Source organism: Larus michahellis, chromosome 5 (genome assembly GCF_964199755.1).
Source record: "Larus michahellis chromosome 5, bLarMic1.1, whole genome shotgun sequence".
Lineage (NCBI taxonomy): Eukaryota > Metazoa > Chordata > Aves > Charadriiformes > Laridae > Larus > Larus michahellis.
In genome coordinates, this window is record NC_133900.1 from 10,887,711 (window position 1) to 10,905,315 (window position 17,605).

Here is a 17,605-nt window from a genome sequence, read left to right on the forward strand (position 1 = left end):
TGGTTCATTTATAAATAGGAGTGAAGTCGAAGGTACAAACTAACAGGAATATCTTTAGGGAGTTAAAGCATGAAGAGAGTCCTTGACTCTGAGCCGTTGCCTACGCCTTCGGAAGAGGGGAAGGTGTGGAGTTACTGGGGTTTGGACTCGAGTATGCAAAGCTTCTCAATTGATTTAGTGCTTTGCTTTTGCTTGTTAATACAGGGACTGTCATGAGTTGAAATGAAATATAGCTCTAAGGGGTGCAAGTCATCGCTGTGCTGTCAGTGACCCACTGGAAACCCATTTAACCATTTAACAACAGGTACCTAAGGAATTTATTGTATTAAAGAGAGCAGAAAAGCTCCAGCCCTGACCAATTCCTGCGCAGGATCCTGAGATCTTTCAGGAAAACACTAAAAAGGGGGTGAGGGAAGACTGGCTTAGAGACAATGACCTGTTTTCAAGGGCTGGGGGGAGCGCGGAGGTGACGGCAGCGGAAGGGAGAGGGGGAATTCAGCAGGCGGATGGCTTCTGCAGTGCCCTTGCTCCGCTTTGCAGGTGCTGCGGTTTCTGGTGCTGCTTTTTTGCCTGTCCAATAGATTGCGTATTTTCCCTAATACAGAAATGGGACGGGTGACAAAAGCGGAGCTCGGTAGTTGAGGAGTGGCTGAAGTTGCCGTGTGGTAACCCTAAACCTGGCTGAAGAAGTGGAGTTTTTCCTCTACAGAGCTACAATAGTCTCCTTTGTTCCCCCGAGTGTCCATGTCCTTTCTGCTGATGGATTGCTGTTCTGCCGTGTTAATCGTGAGCCGTTTGCAGACTCTCGTTGTTTAAAAATATTTTATGGATCTCGTCACCTTGGCCTGGATGGGAAAGCTGAGTGCAAGAACCGCAGCTTACTGAAGAAGGTTTGGGATATTGGAATTAGTGCTCTCCTCTAACCCCCATCTGGAAGGAACTTTTTGAAGGGCAATTAGTGTAAATAGGGTGCGTGCGAGAGAGAGAGAGAGGGGAGCTAAGACTACACGTCTTAGCTTACACCCATCACAAGATGGGTGAGCCTTGTCATGCTGGAAGCTAAGGAGGAGCGGCCTGTAAGATAGTATTTCCTTGCAAAATTATAATAAACTGCTCCAATGATGTTGTCTGCATCTTTTTGCCTGTTCTTTTGCTCTGTAGTATGTGCTTTTGGCCAAGATGCTGCCTTGGTTGTGTGTTTTCGGTGGTGGGAGCGTGACCTCCTCCCTGGCAGACTGCAGCTATCCCTGCGGTGTCATCCCGTCCTGTATCCCACCGCTTGCTTTGTTGGAGGGTGGCTGGGCATCTCTTGGACTGAGGAAGAGGGTGGCCACGGAAAAGTGGTTGGGGAGGGGCAGCTATAAAACCCTTTAAGGGAAGAAGCGATGGAAAAAGTGCCGTGAGGTGGCTTTGGGGCAGCGTGCGGCCGCGGCCAGCCCCGCAGGGGGTTGGCGGAGGGGCTGGGTGGGTTCCCACGGGGACACCCCGCCCGCCGGTCCCCTCGGCGGAGCACCTGCCTGCGGCCGGCGGGGCTCGGGGCCGGGGAGGCGGGCTCGCCGGTAGCCCCGGCAGCCCGGGCAGACTCCTCCTCCGTCCTCCCCGCCCCGGGGCCCCGTGACGGCGGCCGAGCCGATGCGGCGGGGGATGGGATGGGACGGGATGGGAGCGGGCGAGGGGACGTCCGAGCCTGCCGAGGGCTTTAAATGCCGGCCGGGGCGGGCTCCGCCAGCACAGCCGCTCCGCCTCGCCGCTCGGTCGCCGGCCCGGAGCCGCCAGCGGGTGGGCAGGCAGGCGGGTATATAGGCAGAGGGATCGGGTATAGCTGCTGTAGGCGGGGGTGCGCGGCCATGCCCCGCTGAAGCCCCCCCACCCCCGCCGCTCCCCGCCCGCCCCGCGGCTGCCCCGCAGCCCCCCGCCCGCCGCCGCGCTGGAGCCGGAGCGCCGCAAACCCGAGCCCCGGAGGTGAGGCGAGGGGGGGGGACGGGACGGACACGGCGGGGGGGCTTGGTGGGGGGGACCCGGAGGGCACCCGGAGCACCTGCCCGCCCGGCCGGTCCCTTTGGGCAGTCAGCATCCCGGGCGGGAGGGGAGCGGCGTCCCCCCGGCGCTTGGGGCTGCGGGAACGGAGCCGCTCCGAGCGGGGAGTGGGAAGACCCGCAGGTTTCCCCCCCGCCTCGGCTTCTCTCCTGCAGAGTTCGCCTTTAGACGTGCCCTTCTCTGGTGCTCGTTAGCTTGGCGGTACTTTAAAAATTCCTCACGGTGTTTGGAAACTTTTTTTTTTTTTTTTTACGGTTTCAATTTATCTTCGCTTTAGTGAGCCGTCAGCAGCCGCCCGTTGAAGGAAATCCTATTTCCTCTTAAGTTTTTTAGCGTTCCACCTGGTACGTGGCCTTATGGGGATATTTTCCTCGCCCTAAAAGCAGCTGAGAAGAGCTCCCGGCTTCTTGGTTTCCCTTTTGGCAGCTTCCTGCTGAGCGCTGCAGCCCAGAGCCGCTCTGCTCTGCAGCGAACATGGAAATGAGAATTTAATCATCCTTTTGTTCACATACCTTTGGTTGGCTTTTTTTTTTTTTAATGGCAATGTTAATTATTAATGGCTTTTCCGTTTCGTTAGGAGAGCATCCTTTCAGTCCTTGCATTCAGGAGGAGCCGGTGCACCCGGAGGTGCCAAGAGGTTGCTGGCACTGTGCGGTGTGGGACAAGTGCCGGGCTCTTCGGGCGTCAGGAGCTGGATGTAATCATCTTACAGAGCTGCTCCTGTACGTAAAGTTAGGTTTTAGGGCAAATCCCAGCAGTAACAGCTCCTCGGAGAAATACTCCATGTGCTGTAGACTCTTGCCCTTTTGGGGAGGTGCAGTTTGCTGCGCATCTCAGAGTGACTCTGTGCTTAGGCTGCCACCTGCTCAGTGGCTTTATTGTTCTGGTCGTTCCTGAAATGTACCTATTTTCCATTTAAAAAAAAAAAGGGAAGCAAACTAGCTAGCTGGATTTAACAAAATGTGCAGAGTTGGATATTGAGTGTGGGAATAGAATTTGGTATTTAGTAATCCCTGATGTGATAGTCTGCAGGAACGTGCCTGGTTCTTACTTTGTCGATAATTTAAAGGAAATTGTTCGTGCATTAAGAGCAAGGTACAGAGCACCCCCCACACCCCAACCAAAAAAACCCCAACACTTAAGGCTCCCAAACCCCAGCAACTATTTAACGATAGACTTAGTTTTGTCGTAGTAGTTTCCGATCATATGCAGAAGGATTAAATGGGGTTGTTTGCCACCTCTGTGCGTGTGCTGGTTCACATGGATGCGCGTATGCGAACTGATTTGTCCCAGCCTGTGCCCTTCCTTCCCTGGCCTGCCCTTCTGGGCCGAGAGACCTTTCCCGGTGACTTCTGTCATGTCAGATTGTAGAGCTGAGTTCTGCGGGGCTGCATTTCAGCTGGCGATTGGAGTTCTCGGTAACTTCACCTGCCTGTGAGTGTCAGTGTGGTCTGAAGCGTGAATGTCAGTACAAGCCGCGGTGATGCTTTTCCTGTGATTTCCACCCTCCCCGCCCCCCGGTTAGATGCCAATGCGAAGTAAACCCAGACTTTTAAGTTTCAAAAAAAATATCATGGGAAGGATTTGCTTGTAATTTATCCTTTACTGCTACCAAGGGTGAATTTCACGTTTGTAAAAGCAGTGCCTGGACTTTTAAGGTAGAGGCTACTCTAAGCTGAATTTCCAAGATGTGAAGGGGCTGGGAACGATAGAGGAATGAGGGATATAACCTAGGAGGAGCTGTGTTGCTGCTGTCCGGAGTTGAAACCAGGGTGAGAGGGAATTATGGATTGGTTTTTTTCCTTTTTTTTTTTTTTTTTTTGTCTTTCAGTCGCTGGGGGGAGGAGGAGGGATGAAGTTTTCATTTGTGTGCACAGGGCATTCCTTGCGAGTGAACACCCTGTACACATCCATTCACCTCCCAGCAAGGTCTGGCAGGTTTTTCTGCGCCTCCTAACTGGGAATAGTATTCGTTTTAACTTCTATGTTACAATTTTAAATCTTGAAGCTCCTCCGCAGTCAGAAAACACCCTCGTATTCTGGTGGTGCGTTGTGGTATTCCTCACAGCAGGGTTTTAAAGGAGTTTTGTAGAGGAGCTTTCAAGACGTGCTTTCCCAGCCTGCTGTGGGTGTAGGGCGAATGCTTGGGTCACTGATGGCTTACGCTGATAGGAAAAGGTTCAATTTGTGCACAAAGTGCAGTTGACAGGGAAAAAAAAAACCTCTTTGTGAAAGGAAAGTCTGTAACTCCTTTTGTTTTCTGATCTACCTGCTTATGGGAGAGGGCGCCTTGCTCATGTGCAGCGTTCTTCCCACAAAGGTGGAGAAGCCGTTGGTGTTCCTGTCTGAAGGATTTGTAACTGCGCTGCCACCTTGAAGAGCCGTAATAAAGAACAAGCTGGAAGGTGTTTTGGGCAAGGTTGTGAATGAAAATTGCCGTGCGAGAGGGTAAAGAGAAAACCTGTTGTTGTTGTTCTGAGTTTGCCAACAGCTGTTTTCAGGTAGAAGTTCTTAGAGGCGGAGATGCTGTCCAGCCAGAGAGAAGCCATTGCAAAGGGAAGGTGTTGCCTCGACGGAGCAAAGATCTACTGGATGAAATAGGTGCTTCAGGAGGGTGGGTGCATGAAAACGCTTGCTCCCGTAAAAAAAAGTATTGGGAACAGAAAGTGATGCTCCTGTGTGCCTACGTGCCGGTCTGTTAGAGTGGATTTGCTAGTCTTCTGGGTTTTTTTTTAAATTTAATTTTATGTTATTACATTGTTGTATGTGTCCCTATCAAAACCAGCATAGCTCTTACTGGTTTGCACTCGAATGCCTTCTTATGGGTTGGGAGCACCCGAGGACTTTCGTCTGGGTTTAAAGATGCCCGGTTGAAAACAGCGTTGACAGCATTCGAAGCCTGGTGCTACGGCATCGGGTCGTTCCCTCGGTGGCGCTGGTACAAATGACTTCATTGCGTAGCGAGATAGCATCCTTGTCACGCTCCAGTGACCTGCCTTTCACATAGTTTCTTTGTGCGTGAGAGTTAGAATTTGAACTCTTGCTTTGAGCAAATTAAAAGGGTTCTGATAACTACTATCAGGTTTTCTCGTTCGAAGTCAATTAGCTGCTTCCGGCTTCAAATCCATTTAGAAGGCTCAAAAGGGAGTGCTCTTTGAAAATCCAGTAATAGCAGTTTACGGTTAATATTGATAAAGGAGCGTGTCCCTGTCATTGTGCTACTTCTGGTGGAAGGAAAGCTTCTCTTTTGTGCTCCTTCTAAATAAGAGAACTGGAATGGGGAGGCAGAACTCTTGCTCTTATCTATGTTTCAGTGTGTGGCCTGAAATTTAAATAACAGCAATAAAATTTTCAAGGTTGCGGTGAAGTCCTAGAACCGTTGAGACCAATGCTTCTGCCCCCCTGCCCTTGAACCTGGAGGTGCCGTAGCATCTCGTTTCTGCTGAGTTAGCTCAGGATTGTGTGCAGTTGGTGGCAGGAATCCTTTTTGTTGCTGTTGGACAGTGTTGAAGACAATTACGCCACCCATAAAACAGTGTGTGCCATAAGTAAAAAGCTACAGAACTTCAAAAATACTTGCTTAAATCTGTGCCACAGCCTGCTGGCGTGCTTGCTCTCGGGTAAATCTCTACCATCCTCTCTCTAGACCTTCATGACTCAATACGGAATAGTGGCTTCAAGGAGGGGCCATAGTCTTTCAGGTCAAAGCTTGCATGGAGATTGAGCTCAAAGATATTATGACGTGGAGTTAGCTGTTAAGCCTTGAAAATTAGTGCCTGATTTGAGTTACGATGGAAATACCTCCTCTGAAATGAAAGCGTTAAGGACGGTGCGGTAGCCGTTGGGTGTCTAGGAGGACGCGATGACCATTGCGTTGGGTGTCTCTGACCTGAGGGGCTGCGTGGTGACCTGCCGAGCCAGGACACCCTGTGGTATCAGTTTTCCTTGTGTTTTTGAACTGGCCAACTATATTAAATGAAGAGGTAGAAATGTCACTGAATTACTCTCCTGCAATTCTTAGCTTTTCACATAAGGAACTTCTGAAGCTGCCCCAAGGACTATCAGTGGAGAGAATTTGCATGAGCGGTATGGGAGAAGCAGCAGAAAATCAGAGAAACCTACATCTCGGTTCTTGGCATTCAGTTCTCTTTGGTTTGGAATTGTGGATTTCTGTCCAAATTTCGAGCCGCGTTGATAAAAGGAGAGCGGGGCTCAGACCATACAATAGTCAGCTGTGATCCATACTGTTCGAGTGTGACGGATCCTGCTGCGCACATCAGAGGGAGTTGCAAAGGGCCCTATTTTTAGCAGGTTTTCTCACCAGAAAAATCAGAAGAGATGATATGACATCGCCAAAATCGGAATCCTTTTAATTTGCAGCTCAAATGAACTGTCAACATCCGAATTCCAGAAATGTGTGCTGTTAGCGGAGCTAAAGCTGCTGCAAAAGTAAAACAAAGACTGGAGGGGGATTTTTGGGTTTTTTTAAATGTGTGTGTATTGTTTATATATATAAATGTGCGTCTAGAGAGAGAGAAAATGTGGCTAATTTATTAGTATTTACTAATTTATTAGTATTCATTACTCCTAGGGAAATCCTTTAAGGGTGGGGGGGGAAATCTTCCAAGTTGCAGCATTTCGTATCCTATTTTTGTTATGTGACTACATTTATAGGGGAACAGGGTCATATTTCTATTTTACTACTATATTTTCTATTTTACTACTACGCTTGCTTAATAATCTGTGTTAAATCAGACTTGAAATAAGCCTTAATTGTCCTTCCGTAAGTACTGATCCATACGCCTCCCATCTCAGAGTGAGTCTTGAAGAGCTGAACTGGGTGGTAGGAATCGTTTGCGTTACTTCTTTTAAGACTGAGGATTACCAAAATCCCTTTATTCTGTTATTAGTCATAATTATAAAAATTGCTTCATTCAATTCTACTGTTACCATAATAAATGCAAATATTTAAAAATACTCTGAAATACAAAAAGGTTGGATTGATGAGCGATATAATTTTCCTCGCCTTGTAGACAAACTGTTCCTGGAAGGTGCATGTTTTGTCTGGGTTTCAGAGGAGAAAAGCCTGGATCCAGCCAGAGACAGAAATAAATTGCATTTCTTTCTAAATCGGAGCGGGCTTGTCTGTGTTCCTCCTTTTTACACGTCTTTCAGGGTCTGCTTTTTCAGCTTATTTTTTACGTAATGTTTTCATTTCCGTTAGCTATGGATTTCTTTGCTACGTTTTTTTTTTGAGGGTGGTTTGGAACTTTTGGGTTTTGATCCGTTTGAGTTTTCCTCCTGCTAAATCTGGAACTTGGATGTTTCCGTGATCCGCCTGGCTGTGGACACAAATAATTGTGCTCAGAGCTATGGGGGCCATGGTGGGAACGGTTCCTCTTCTTTAAACCTGGGCAAGGTGACTCCTGCTAATTGGTGGAATTAATGAAACGGGCTAAAATTGTATGCGATTGTTCCCCCGTGGAGATTTTAATTTTACTTTCTTTTACAAGTTACCACAATGAGCTGGTGTTATGCAAAAAAATCCTAGTGGGTTTGCAGGTGCAACAGATTTTTGGCTTTTTTCACTTAAAATTGACTCCTGTGGCGTATTCTGTCTTTTTCCGCTGCTGTTTTCTGAGCAAGTGGTGCAAACTTTTTGATTTTGATGATTATGTGGCTGTGTAGTCTTAAGTCAAAGACAACGGCTGTGGTCTTGTATGTCAAGTAGTCATCTTTATTAAAATTTTCATGTTTTGCCTATTTTGTATAGTAGGCACAGAAACAGAACTTGCCTATCGTTTTCAATGGTGTGTGCAATTTGAGGATTAGCGTATTGTCACCTTAAGTTTTTCTTTAAGTTTTTACGTGGTTTTAATCACCTCTTGAAGATTTACTGATCCGAGTCTCTTATTTGAACTCTTAACCTGGAACAGAAGGTTGCAAAAGTGAACTGCTTTTATTGTACCCGCGACTATATAACACTTCAGACGCCTTGTCAACCCATATACATAAGCGTAAAGATCTTTCATCAAGGTTGCTAATTATGAGAAAGCTCAGTGTTTAGAATGAGGTTGGGAAACTGGCTCAGGAGTTCAAGGAAACGTAGCGCTTGAGCGCATTAAACCCGCTGCGTTGCACTGGAGGTGGGTGAAAGCGTGTTTCTCCTATATGGGAACTGTACGTGCGAATTTTGCTGAGGTCTGGTAGTTGGCAAATTGGGTGTTCATGAAGTGATTCTTACCCAAATTCCCGTTAAATTTGAATAGTCTGATATCACTTCCCGTCGGACAGTTCCTGCATTCAGCAGACAAAGAGCACGGCTCAAGAACAGTAGCCCTGTTCAATAGACCGGCCTGTGTGTCCTTCTAAGCACAAACAATAATCGCAATGAAAAAACAGATGGGCACTTTGTTCTCTTCTGTCCCCAACGAAGCTTCGTTCCAAAGCCTTAATGGCACAAGAATACAGCGTGCGGTGCCCTGGGAGTACTTCCACAGAAATTGTTTAACATCTCGTGATCTGTTAGGCTTGGGTTTGTGAGCAATAACCAAGTTTGAGGAGCATTGTCCCGGGCGGTACGGTGGGCTCCGGATTCTGGGCCTTTTCTTAGAAGTCATGGGATGTTCATTTCTGTGGGGCTGTTGCCTTAATCCCGCAAAGCGCTTTATAGCACAGGTGACTTCTGGCCTTGAAGCGATTCAACTGGTTGATGTTCAAGGCTGTGTTGAAGGTGCTCTGCCGGATTGGGTCCTGTGGGAGTAGCTCCATCGGTATGAAGAGGAGAAACGTGTGGCGAGATAATAGGGTGAGTGGAAAGAGCTGATCAAATGGGGCCAGAGGGGTGTAGGAACAAAGTCTAGATCGCAACCAAAAGCGGCATGTGGGGTGGGGTCAGAAATCAGTTGAAGACTAGAGCAAAGTCTTCAGTGCATCTTTGATAGGGACAGGAAGGGTGGTGCTAGAGAGAGGTTGCAGAAGAGAGTATTTATTGAGAACAGAACATTTCAGTTGGAAGGGACCTGCGACGATCATCTAGTCCAGCTGCCTCGGTTGTGTTCTCAGTCACAGTTCACCTGTAGCCCTGCCAGATGGCATCACTAATTTTGTAGAAAACACGTTTTGCATAGACAGATGTTGTCAGCGGAGCGTTAACTTTAAATGCTTTCCATTTCAGAGTTAGTTTGTGTCTCCAGCGTATTTCTGACACATACATCACCAAAATGTGCTTGGAAAGAAAAGATTATTCTCCCTTAAGAGCAAGAAGTACTTCTTCAGGAATGTGATATATGCAAAGATTTTCCCATAAATGCTTCTCACTCAGGATAAAATAGTATTTAATGTTTCCTACCTCTCTATGAACGGTAAGCGATGAGTTTACATACGGAAGAGCCGCAGTTGGGTTTTTAGGAGGAGGGGCAGTTTGTCTGCCACAACGAACGCCTTCCATGTCATAGAAGCTTTGGGGTGTGTGTCGTCCTTAACGGTGCCCGGGGAAGTGGATTGCGACACCTCATTGGGGTAAATCACAGCCCTGAATATCCTCTCTCCTGTCAGACACAAGAAGCGTTTCGGTTGGCTTGGTAGAGGAAAAAGGTGAGCGTGTGCCTTTCCTAGGTTTTGAATTTGGAAAAGGCTTCCTTTGATTAAGGCATTAATCTGCCTGATGCTTCGCTCTGCCTATGGAATTGCAAAAAGAACTCGAATAAAGTTTTGTGAATGGTTTCAACTGAAAATAGATCCATTCGAAAAGATAGAGTGCTCTTTGAAATGGGGTGTTACGTGGATGAAAACGCGAGAACCATTTGAAGAGAATGTAACTAAGCCAAGAATGCAAGAGGAAGGCTGAGTGCCCGAGGAAGCTCAGGAGGTGCCTTGTGTCACTTGGATGCGTGACCAAGGACGTGTGAGTGTGATGGTCTGAGTGGGCTGCGGGGGAGGGAGGGATCCGTACTGTCCCAGGCTCTCCTCCTCCTCCGTGGCAATGTCGCTCTTGCCCTTGAAGCACGGAGCTGCGAGTAGGCTTTGGTGTGCAACGGGAGCGTCCATACCCCATGCCACCGAGCCTGGCTTGTGGTCCCCGCACTGGAGAGCGCTCGCTTGGACCTGGCACCTTGCTGGTGTCCAGTGGCAAGGAGGAAAAGCGGGATCTGCTGGGCTTTGTGGTAGGCCTTGAATTTTCCGTCTTGGAAGTGCTCTGAAGCTAAGGCTGAGAGCCTGCTAGCGTGGAAAGAATGTGAGCAAGTCTGGGCTTGAGCATCGGCTTGGGCCCGTGCTTCGGTGGCAGCGTAGGCAAGCCCAGGCACCCTTCCCTGACTACTGCGGGCACTGAGCTACAGCCGTGATGCTCAGACCGCTCCGTTTCACAGCTTAGTCCTATTTGCAGTATAAAGTAAAGGAGTGGGGACGTAACTGTGGTCATCGTACTGTAGTTTAACCCAGGATGGATGCTCTGGACCTGTGAATAAAGAAGTGAAACAGCAGGAATTGCTGCAAAAGAAAAACCTCCTTATTGCGTGAGTTTGGTTTGGATCGCCCATCACTTCCCTTTGCCAAAAATGCAATGGATAATTTTTGTTGAAAGGGAATACGCTGCAGAACAATTCCGTGGAAACCCCGACCGTGTCTCACGGTGTCAGAATCCTCTCCAGACACTGAATAAAGGGAGATCATGTCTCCAGCTTTTAAAATAATTACTCGAATTAAAGATCAAGCTGGAAGAGCCCAGAGCCGGTGCAGTTCACTGAACATTAGGTGTACAGCTTAATTTATTAAAAAGCATTGCAAAACCGACTTAAGCTCATCGTGCTCAAAATATATCTCCCGGCAAGTAACCGGAATGTCCTCTGAGCCTTCAGCGGTGGAGAAATGCGGGGGTGCATCGAGATTTCTGTGAACTCTGAAAGTTTCTGTAATTACTTTTCTACAAATGAAGCCATCTTTCTTGAACCTGTTTTCGCCTTTTTAATTCTAGATGATGACTAAGACATCTTTGCGTTAAGTATTGCCGGTACGATAATGCCGTGGGTTACAAACAGCTTCGTGTTTTCCTGCGAAGCCTTGGCTTGTAACTCACTAAAGGTATCTCGTGTTTTTTACGTAAAGGTCAGTACACTGCTGGATATGACCCTTAATTTGAAATTCTCAGTAACGTCTATGAAGTTCTGAACTGTGATATCAGACCAACTTTTCTGGCCCTGTTCCCAGACCAATCATTCCGCTTTGCAATAAAAAAGTGCAAGATAATGGGTGCAGATAACTGGGATTTAATATTACCGTAGACTGTTTTCCTTATACCTTTAAACAGCTGTGTTGCAATTAGGCGCCGGGCGTGAAGCTGTTCTTCGTTAACAGGTATCTCCAAGAAATTTGTGATTACGTGAAGGTTTACAAGCTGGGTTCAGCGATTGGCGGTTGTACCCCGTATTTAAGAAAGCGGCTGCTGCTGATGGGTAAGACACGTGTGACTGGGGCAGGGTCACCAGGGAGTCCCTTTTACCTCTTTTCCTTACGGAGGCTCTTATCACCAAAGGGACAAAAGGCAGCTGGAGCTGGCCGCTGTTTTACCCTCTTCTGCAGGGGAGGTTTCCAGTTGAAGATGCCGGGTGAAATCTGCAGGCACCGACTTGTTTAAGTGCGGTCCCCGGGAATCCTGGTGGGAAGGATTTCTCTTGAGTGGGGGATGCATCGGAACAGCTACGGAGGGGCCAGCTGATGACCACGGTGGGCAGGTTATGCGGAACGGCTGCTGCCCACGCGTGTTTCAGACCTGTTACAGAAACTTGGTTTTCTGAGGTTTCTTCCCAAAGAGTGTCTGCCTCCCGTTTTTTAGGCAGATACAGGTGAAAAGGGGGATGGAAGCAGACAGTGGGTGATTGATACGAGCAGATAAGCTTGGTCCAATATGCTGGCGTATCGGATCTTAGCACACAATTCCTGACCCGTTCCCTTCGTAGCTGGACTCTAATGAGCACCACACACGAATTCTCATGCTTTACTTAGAATCAGCCTGCACCTTGTTTGTTGTAGGCCATATATCACGCAGAGTGTGTTAACTGTGGCTCTGGAAGATGCTTTTGGGTTTAGAGTTCATAAAGCAGAAGTAGGAACTCTTACATTACAGAGTTCAGGAAGCAGAAGAAAGAGAACGAGGGAGCCATAAAACATTTTTTTTATATATCTTGCTCATGTTAAAATGCCATGGCTTGGAAGTCTCATTGGTAAAGGGCCGAGTTGCACAGGCACCTGGGAAATCTCTACTTTCCGAAGAGAACATTTTAGGGATGTCTGGGAAGTTCGTGTTGATTGTCTAGTGCTCTGTTGTGTTGTTGGAGTCAGAAGGAGCCAGCTACTGATACAGGGAGAAGAGCTTTGGTAAAACAAGATGGTCTTAATTTTTTAGGCTGTCTCTATCCAGAATGATTTTTTCATAGTCCGTTCTTAGAGCAGATGGGGTTTTTCAGACACTGTCTGAAAAAAAATACCTATGCTAAAGTCACATTTTCTTCTCCCTACCCGAAATCTGCTTGGTCCTCTGGACAAGCTCGTTAGTCGTTACACTAGCTCATAGGTTGCTGTGGAGGACCCAGGACCTCCTACAATGTTGCTGCTTATCAGCATCTCTGTGCTCCTACCAGTTTTTTTCCTGCAAGTTGTTCTTTCACGGCAACGGGTCGCTAGGAAGGAGTTTGTAAGAAGCAGCTCCGAACGCCTTCTGGCAAGAAACTATTTTTCAGCTCTGGGTTATTGTTTTGTTCTCAGTCTTGGTTTAGGCTGATATGAGTAAGTCTATTTCGGGCTGCCCTTAAATGGATGTCATCTAGAGGACAGTCTTGTTAAAACTTGGGAGTTGCCTGCTCAGCACTTCAGTTATGCGCTCTTGGCTGTGGTTGGAGGATACAGTAAATCCAGCTTTAGGGCGCTTTAGAACCAAATTAAGAACGTTACTCTCCCATGAAGCAAAATGCCAATCCAGGAGCAAACTCATTTTGCTGGTAAAGTGAGTTTAACGTTTCTAAATGGATTGACTTTTATGCAGGATCATGCGTTGTCTGCTTTTACCACTCTGCTTTTATGCTGCGTCATGTTCCTCCTGTTGAAGTTGGTGTCCTGGTGGCGACACAACCCGTATCGCTTTGTCCGCTGACTAATGCAGCAAAAACGCAAATCATGTGGCCCTGCCTGGTCTGGGTCAAACTCTTCTTAATGGCTAATTGATAGTCTGCAGGCCCCAGTTTAAAGATCACGGGCTTGGTCCGCTCTTCCCTGGCACCACGCTTGGAAGTCAACATAGTCAGTGGGTCACGGCGGTGCGTTGCTGTCGTCGGGCTCGGAGCTGAGCACGCGGAAGGCCAAGGGGTGCCCAAAGGGAGCGACACATCTCCCTTTGCTTTTTTTTCCAGGTGCTGCCGAGGGAGTGGGTGCGCGGATGAGCTCTTTTGTCAGGCTGGTGGTCGTGGCAGGGAGGTTCCCCCAGCTCTCTTCTGTCCCGGTGGCAGTCGGTGCTCTGTGATGGCTATTTATCCAATAATATTGGCAAAACCACACGTGAACCCGGCCCCTCCGGTATCACGATGTGAGATTTGGGGTAGACCGCTCTCCTTGAACAGGGTGCCGAGTCTGCTGTGGCGTGGCGGAAAGGAATTGTCACTTGCAGTCACCTTTCTGCTGAGTGATCCTGGTGACTGTCGTTCCGAAGGGACCCGCGTCCTGCGGGTTCTGGGGCTTGTGCTGGTGTAGCTGGTATTTTGCTAAGCACTTGGCGCCGCCGAGAGACAGAATGACTCCCTGGCTGCGTGGTGCTGTGGGCTGGGGCTTATTTTCTTCTGTTGTTCTGACTGGAGCTTAAATTGGTGGAAGTGATGAAATTCTTCTTTATTTCGGTTTATTCTCAGATGGCTTTAAAATAACTTGGTTTTGCATTTCGCCCCGCTCTCTCTGGAAATGTTGTTTTCTTCATCTTCAGTAAATTTGCACTGGTTTGTTTTTTTTTTTCTTTATTCCCTCCCAGTGCAGCTGGTGGAGGCAAAAAGGGCATTTAGTTTGAAAATTGGCCGTTTGCCTTTCTGACTTTCAGGTCTGCGTTAGTTTTGATTAACTATTATTAAATTAGCATCTTAGGCGTGCACTGGGGCCGGTGCCAGTGACCTTGTTCAGAAGAGATTTTTGTCTCCTCTCCCCCGGGGACCAGTGGCTATAAGTCTTGCGGATGAGCGGTTATTGCCCCAGTGAGGATGACGTTGGCTTGGAGCACTTCACTCTCTGGAAGCCCGCTGATTTTCTTGCTTGTCAGAGATTTTTGGAGTTGTCTTTCCTGGATTTTCCTGGATTACGTGTGTGCGCTGAGGCGTGGATTGGGTGGATTGGCCTCTTCTCTCTTAGTTTTGCAGCCGTGTGCTCTGATCACACTCCTCCTGACGTCATCTCAAACGCTATCACATCCCTCCTGACTTTTGAGTAACTTGTCTAACTTGTAGAAATGGCATAATCTTGCAGGGACTTTTATCTAGTAACCACGTAAAGTTTGCAGAGATTGATTTGGGGTTTTTTTATCCTTCTTTTTCCCCCTTCCCCCAGCCTCTACTGTTTAGAAATCAGATAAAACCCTTGACGTACTCACGGTTCTCGGTCATGCGCTCTCTCCAGGTCCCAATCTATGGTTGACCAGCACGCACTGAAGTTGCGTGAGGATTTTGGGGATAAAAACGCTTACGGTTCCTGCTCGTGTAAGGCCGTTCTGTGCTGCTCGGTTGTGCCACACGGACTGTGGATGAGGTCGAGTGCTGAAGCAGATTACTGAAATCGCCCATGTTAAAAATATCCTTTATGCTGGATTATGTTTTCGAAACCAGCATATCGTGAAACTGCTTGACACTTCAGAACGCCCAGAATTGGATCAGAAATGCTGTGACTGCACTCCCTGAAGTGCTGAAAGTGCATTAGCTCCCTTGGCTGCTTCAGATGTGTCCAAAACGTTTTATACAGCCGGGCTCTCTGCCTCTGCCAGTTGAGCTTTGTGCTGGATCAGGGATTGTCTGTCCTCCTCCCAGCGGGAAGCAGAAAGCCAGCATACATTCTGTACTGGGCGCTTGGCTGGGGCCTGCCCTGGCTCAGGAACGATGTTGGTGTCGGTGGTCCAGAGTTTTGTGATGGTTTTCGAATGGCTTCAGCATCTCGGAGATGCTTGGGAAGGTGACGGGGAGGAAGAGGTGGGGCTCTAGGAGTTGTACATTTGAAAGTATGAAGCCCGAAGGAAGGGAAAAATTCCAAACTGTAATTACAGAAGTGAAATGAAGACATAAGCCGGTCCCGCATTTTGTGTTAGCGGGGGTGTTTTGTGTGCTGGGGGTTACTGGGAGCAAGAAGAGACTTTTTCCTCCCGCAAATAGTCCCATGGGAGGGCGGGTGCAGGAGCTGCTTGCTGGGAAGCTGTGACCGAGAGTGCTGGATTGATTTCCCTGGAAAAAACCAGATCTGGGTTACTGGTGGCACTGGGTGCACGGCCCCACCCCGCATTGTACACACGGCCTGCTCTTTTGCTGAGTGGGAAATGGACTTAAACCGAGGAACTCCCATTGCAGATGACCTTCGTCTCTGAAAAGGCAGCCTGGCAAGGCTGAGACGCCCGCTTCGACATCCTGCTCTGTAGATAGGCAGTGCCGTGTCTGGTCCGAGCTACCCCCACCTTGCTTTCTGAGACTCCGTGTTGGCAATATTCAGCAAGTACTGGAAGAATTTCCTATAATTGCTCTTTCTTTGCCTGGGTTCACACTTACTGCTCTCTCCAACTCCCTGAAAGGAGGGTGTAGAGAGGTGGGGGTCGGTCTCTTCTCCCAAGTAACAGGCAATAGGACAAGAGAAAGCAGCCTCAAGTTGTGCCAGGGGTGGTTTATATTGGATATTAGGAAAAATTTTTACACGGAAAAGGTTGTCAAGCACTGGAACAGGCTGCCCAGGGAAGTGATGGAGTCACCATGCCTGGAGGGATTTAAAAGACGGGCAGACATGGCGCTGAGGGACGTGGGTTAGTGGTGGGTTTTGTCAGCGTTAGGTTGATGGTTGGACCCGAGGATGTGAAAGGTCCCTTCCAACCCAGGCGATTCTAACCGTGTATATTTATATATAGGTGTATACACATCCCCTGTCTATTACGTCCTTGGAAAGTCTTGCACCCACTTTAACGTTGTGTGCTGAGCCGGTGCGGAATACATACTTGTAATGCTGCAGGCGGTGCTCAGTCCCTGCCACCTGGTCTTGTGACACCATACACTTAGGCCCAGATTTCTCAAAAAGAGCTCTTAGGCGAGGCTTGAACAGGGAGCAACTACTTTATAAAACTGGATTGTTTTTAAATAGACACGGGTTTAGCTGAAGAGCACATGAAATCGCTCTCATAAATCAGCCCTCTGGAGCAGTTCCCTCTCAGGTTTATTGAGCCGCAAGTCATGCGCTAAATGATAAATCTCTTGTATACCGCCTCATTTTCTTCAAGTGGGGCAAACATATGCTGTATGTCTTCAAGTCATCTCTTCGTGTTAGCCTTCTTGTTCGGTCCCCTCCTGAAATGCGCTCTCGCCTCCTGCCGCTTTCCTGTTTTTGAATCTGCTAACCTTTTTTTTCCAAGCACGTGTTTTGAAGCAGGTGGCGGGATATTTTAGCAACTTCTTAATGCGAAAATTGAACTCTTTTTTTCCATCAGTATGCAAAACTGAAAAAAATCATAGGGATAGCCAACTGGATGTGTAAAACACGGTCAAGTAAAAAGTGGCCGATCAGGCATAAAACCATAACAAAATCATTGCAGGACACAACATTGTCGCAGCAATAAATGGCAAAATAAAATCAGATCCCACAGGCTGTCTTCAACTAATAATTTTTAGGAACAATCCACTACTGCTTGTGGGTTTAAAACCTGACACCATTCTGCCTCTAGAGAAAACGTTTTTGTGATTTATGTGTCACGCTTTGCAGAAAATGAAGCTACAAAAATGTCTGGTTTATGTTGGCCTCAAACAGATCTATTCATAATATTTGCAGTCAGAAATGCCTTTTTCCTGTTGATGGGCTCATCTCGTGAAGCTCCTGCGTCAGTGAAATCTTGAATTCCTTTCAGAGCGTCTCTATACCCTCTTCTGACTCGTATCTGCGTTAAATATAGCAGACGTATGCGGAAGATGTCAGGAAGCGGGTGCTCGGCGGCAGAGCCTGCCGGAGAGGGGGCTTGACCTGAGATTCCACCAGGTTCAGATCAAGCTGGAAGGAAATGTGGACTTCTCCTTGCTGGTATGTCTCCAGTCCAGCTCCATGGGTTCCTTTAAGCGAAGGAAAGGAAAGCAAACAGGCGGCTGACTTTATCAGTTTTTATAGAGCGGTGTCACTTTATGGTAAGCAATCTAAATATCATCAAACAATGGCTTCAACTGCTACACCTACCCTAGGGTCCGGTGCCAGTAACTCCCCTTGTACTTCCCTGTGTTTTGATAATGTTACTTTCTTGTTTGCTCTTCCATCTCATTCCCACCTCAATGTTTTTCCTAGTAGTTATTTCATTTTTGGAGCGTATCCAAGT

General features: G+C 47.8%; 1 protein-coding gene across 6 annotated transcripts in view; it reads left to right on the forward strand.

Annotated features, from left to right (window-relative positions):
- SLC4A4 (solute carrier family 4 member 4) overlaps positions 1-17,605 on the forward strand; it is a 185,104-nt gene that overhangs the window by 10,388 nt on the left and 157,111 nt on the right. For 3 of the 6 annotated variants that reach the window (XM_074588734.1, XM_074588737.1, XM_074588739.1), the window contains exon 1: positions 1,632-1,962. The exons of the other annotated variants lie outside the window; for them this stretch is intronic. The gene's annotated coding sequence lies outside the window, so the exon portion shown is untranslated. Of the gene's footprint in view, positions 1-1,631; positions 1,963-17,605 lie in introns of those variants that run through there. 6 annotated transcript variants of the gene reach the window in all.